Source organism: Aotus nancymaae, unplaced genomic scaffold (genome assembly GCF_030222135.1).
Source record: "Aotus nancymaae isolate 86718 unplaced genomic scaffold, 86718_ANA_hifiasm-v0.15.2.pri h1tg000008l, whole genome shotgun sequence".
Classification (NCBI taxonomy): domain Eukaryota; kingdom Metazoa; phylum Chordata; class Mammalia; order Primates; family Aotidae; genus Aotus; species Aotus nancymaae.
Window position 1 is genome coordinate 39,965,474 of NW_026988419.1, and position 5,031 is coordinate 39,970,504.

Sequence of the window (5,031 nt, forward strand, 5' to 3'; positions counted from 1 at the left end):
TGCCTCTGAAAATTTTATATTGTGAAAATGTCTGTTTTTATTGACTTGATGGTTTACTTTTTAAGGATTTATTGAAATTATATATATGCATGCCCCTTATAAACTTAAGAGTATAGGGATATTGTTAGGTGCACATTTTAAGTAACATTCATATTATTCACTGGACACTAGCTTTTCTAGGCTGAGCCAAAATAGAAAAACAGGCCATAGAAAGAGAGCCCAGCAAATCAATCTGTAAGGATCACTAAAGCATCACTGGGGGTAGATCCACAGTGCCAGTTATTTTTGGTCTCTATATGTAGGGAACAAATCCCACATCACACCTTTGGGTACCACGAGTTTGGTGGCGACAAAAGAATGAGAAAAAGACAGATTAAGAATGTAAATACTGGGACCAGGGGACCATCACTTGTAATGGAGGCAGTGAAGGCCCCAAGCTTAGCTTCATCACAGCATTTCTTGGTTACAATCACTTTGATCTATAGAGTAGGGATGGAGTGATGGTGGGGAGAGGTTGATGTGATGGTGGGGTGAATCAGTGAGCCGGAACTGGTGTGTCATTCTGAAGTTTGATAATAGTGGCGGTTTGGGAGTTTCATGAAACAAGAACATGTGGTTATCTTTAGTCTATTATCTATGTCCAGCTGGTGGAATGCTGGCCTTACAAGGAGCCTATAAGGCTGGCTATGTCACAATGTTACGAAGGAGTTTTACGTCCTTGAGCCCAGTGTTTATGGTAACAGAGCCTAGGTCACCCTGCACCGGAACATGAGGCATGGAGAAGTTTGCCTCCCCAAAGGCCTCCCGCAGTTTGCTGTGGTCTGTTCCCAGTATATATGTTCCTCAGAACCAATTTATGTAGGCACTCTGTAAGTCCTTTCTCCTTTGCTGCTTCCCCCAAAATCTATAGTGAACTGTCCCTTCACAAACCTAGCAAATCATATTTTTCTGACAAGCCTGGTTAAATTAATTTTTCTCAAATGGAAATTTGAAAGAGCAGTAGTAAAGTATGATCCTCAATAAGCAAAATTAAAATAACCCCAAATCCAAAAACCTTTCATTTGTTTTCACAAAGTGAAAGGATGCAAAATGATTACCCTATATAGAGTTCATATTTATGCCTGTTTTCTAATATATTGTATTACTAAGACACATCATTAAACTCAAGTGGAACTAAACTTTGTAAGCCTCAAATATAATTAATAGCCTTATAATATTGTCTTGGAATTTCCCAATTCAAGCATCTATAAATTGGGGTTTCCTGAAGTAGTGCATTTTTTTGCTTGAATCTTTAGTACTTCTGATGTAATCTGAATGATACACATGATCCCAAACATTCTACACTCAATTTTTAAAAGGCATAAATTAATTACAGACCAATTATTTTCTTTCTTCCTTTTTTTTTCTTTCATCTTCTTCTTCTTTTTTTTTGATATGCAGTCTCACTCTGTCCCCCAGGCTATAGTTGCAATGGTGCGATGCTTGGCTCACTGCTGCAACTTTTGCCTCTCAGGTTCAAGTAAATCTCCTTCCTCCTGAGTAGCTGGGATAACAGGCGCCTGCCACCATGCCTGGCTAATTTTTGTATTTTTAGTAGAGATGGGGTTTCACCATGTTGACCAGGCTAGTCTTCAACTCCTGACATGAGGTGATCTGCCCTCCTCAGCCTCCCAAAGTGCTGGGATTACAGACTTGAGCCACTAACTGAGCCCGGTCATTACAGACTAATTCTTAGAAACTTTTTTTCAACTTGTCAAATTTATTTGTAAAAACGAGAGAAATATATTAAAATGCTAAGTAAATTTTCTATTTTACAAAGTATCAATAAAATATGCATATTTTAAATGATTTTCTTAAGTGTATTTTTTCTTCATTTTTCCTGTTGAAAAATTAGAAGTTTTCCAATTTTAAATATAGGATAATGTCAAAATCATCAGGAAATTAATAGAAATTTTAAATTCACAAACACTTGCTATAGAATAGATATTCAAAGAACTCCATTAAGTTAGACATTATCTTCTATTTCAGGAACCCATCTGCAATATTTTAATTGAAATGCTTCTTTCCTGAAAATGCACATTCATTCTGTATGCTATTAAAATCATCCATAACTAAAAGTAAATAATGCTATTTTAAAATATTGCAATGCATTTTCAATTGCAATGACTTGCCTTTCCTATGAACACAGGAATTTGTTCATAAATTATCTGTAAGAAACATGTACATCTCCATACTTTATGAATGAGAAGACCAATTCAAAATAATGTGGCAGTCTGGGTTTATTTAGGAGATAAACATCACCGAGTAGATTAACAGGATGTTTGATACAAAGCAGTATGAAGTGCGATTAAAAAAAAAAAAAAAAGGAAAGAAAGAAAGAAAAAAGAAAGAAAGAGAAAGAAAGAAAAAAGGAGTACCAATCCATCAGTCAGAACCGTGGTGGTGACCAAGGAGCTCCTGCAGATGGACCTGTACGCGGTGCTAGGCATTGAGGAGAAGGCGGCGGACAAAGAGGTGAAGAAGACATGTAGGCAGAAGGCCCTCTCCTGCCACCCAGACAAAATCCAGGTAATCCCAGAGCAGCTGAACTCTTCCACCAGCTTTCTCAGGTCTGGGAGGTGTTGATTGATGCTGCCGCCAGGCTGCATATGACTAGGTCAGGAAAGCCAAGAAGCAGGCAGCAGAGAGGACCCAAAAACTTGATGAGAAAAGAAAGAAAGTGAAGCTCGATCTGGAGGCAAGAAAGCGGCAGGCCCTGTCCCAGGAGAGTGAGGAGGAGGAGGGAGCTCGAACACCAGAACACCAGAGCTAGAAGATCAAACGCCTAAGCGAAGAGGGTTCCTAGCAGCTAGACAAACAGCAGAGGCTGATCCAGGAGCAGATACGCCACGAGCATGACCAGAGGTTGAGAGCAAAGACAAGAAACACTGAAGGCCAAGGAACCCCCAAACTAAAGCTGAAATGGAAGTGCAAGGAGGAGGAGTCCAAAGGTGGCTACTCCAAAGACGTCCTCCTAAGGCTTTTGCAAAAGTATGGTGAGGTTCTCAACCTGGTGCTTTCCAGTAAGAAGGCAGGCACAGCTGTGGAGGAGTGTGCTACTGTCAAGGCTGCGGAGCTGGCTGTCCACAATGAAGTTGTCCTTGTGGATAACCCTCTGAAGATTTCCCGGTTGGAGGGACAGCCCCAGGGCTCTGTGGGCCCCAGTCACCCAGGACTGTCCAAGGGCTCAGTGCTGTCGAGGGACTGGAGAGCCTCGTCATGATGCGCATGCGCCAGGCAGCCGGCGGCTATGGCGGGTCTCGCGAATGCAGCAGCAAGACCGGGAGGGGCAGCCCACGTAGCCGCGGCACCGGCCACCTGCAGGCCTGCAGCCCTTTTCTTCAGTCACCAATACACTTTCTTTATTTTTATTTTTTAGAAGAAAGAAGGAATGATAAGATAAAAGGAAACTCTGTATGGTATCTTAGGGCCGATGGAGAGTACCCAAGGACAAACTTAGAAGGTGTTCAGACTTTATTGGAGAAAATGAGGGTCAGTTCACTGGATACCAAGGAACTTCTCAATTTTGGCCAGACAGGAGCTGATCTGAGCTCCTTGGCAAATGAAAGACCATTCTTCAGGGTGTAGGGGATCAACAACTCGAAGCACGTGTATCTAAGGGATTCCAGGCAATTGGTGGGGCAGGAGATCTTCAGAGTGGACAATCTGGGAGGGATCCGTTTTCCAGAAAGTGCTGTGGAAAGATTATCACCAGACAGAGGCTGCAGTGTCACAGAGGGACAAAGCGTGGGCAGGTGACTGGGGCAGGTTCTGCTAGAGATCCTCATCCCCTCCTGCTGACACCCAGCTCACACAGGGAGGCTCTTTCTCCTGCTCTTAACTGTTCGTTAAGCACCCTCTACGGTTTGTATTAAAAGAAAAATTATTTAAAATATTTTTTTTAGAGCATATGTTGAAATGTGCATTCAGAGTCGAGAAATAATACACTGGGAACTGATACAAATGATTAGGAATACTTCAAGTCATTTTTCGCCATCTGAGGAAAAAAAGTCATCAATGAACTTGATGGAAGTAAAATGTCAAGTGATAAAACCATAGCTAAATGAACCCAGACTGCCTCATCATTTTGATATGTTCTTCTCATTCATAAAGTATGGAGACATACATAAATCTTACAGATAATTTATGATCAAATTACTATCTTCATAATCAAGTGGCTTAGTTCTAAATGCATAGGTATAATTCCAACTATAATTTAAATACTAGCAATTCCACACAAAACTGCTATACTAGGTTTTCAAATTATGGGCAGGAATACTGAGATTGCATCCTTCATTAGGATTTATAAATTCACAAAACAAGCCTAAGCAGATTACATTCACATACCAATAAATTTAATTATGGCAGATGAGTGATTCTTAAGTTGATTTTGTTATTTGCCCTTTGTTTTGTCATTTTTTATGCTTCCTTAACTACTCTTAGTTTAAAATTCACGTTCATAATTTCAAATTCAGGCTTCTCAGAGATGGTGTTTATTGGGTTTCACCTGACCTATTTGAACATATTTGGTAAAATCATTATGTTCTCTATATATGTAATAAAAGAATTTGTCCAGTCTTTCTTACAGTCAGTTACTGACATATTGGTAGAAGGTATGGAGGGAGATCTGGGCAAGTCCATTACATTTTCATTCCCCCAGAACCCAATGAAGGGAGTTGCCAGCTACCTCGGTCCAGCCAGGGTTCTCTTCCCACTACCTGCAAAGTCAGTCTCACCCTAGACATATTTGGATAAAGTAGAAAAATAAAATAAAATTAATTAATGAAATTAAAAATGAAATAGGTGGTGAAATATAAACAAACAAGATATGATATTTCTTTAGCTCAGAGAAATATATAGAGCAATCAATAGAAATAATCTAGGAGAAGAACATAAACTCTTTACGCTAAGCACTGATGAGAATCAGAAACAAGCTTCATTCATTGGAAATCTTCCAGACTCGAGTTTCAAGGTGACAACTTAGTCAAATCA

The 5,031-nt window shown here is 40.0% G+C and overlaps 1 pseudogene; it reads left to right on the forward strand.

Annotated features, from left to right (window-relative positions):
* Positions 1 to 768: 768 nt before the first annotated feature.
* Positions 769 to 3,341, forward strand: LOC105718365 (dnaJ homolog subfamily C member 17-like; annotated as a pseudogene).
* Positions 3,342 to 5,031: the final 1,690 nt, after the last annotated feature.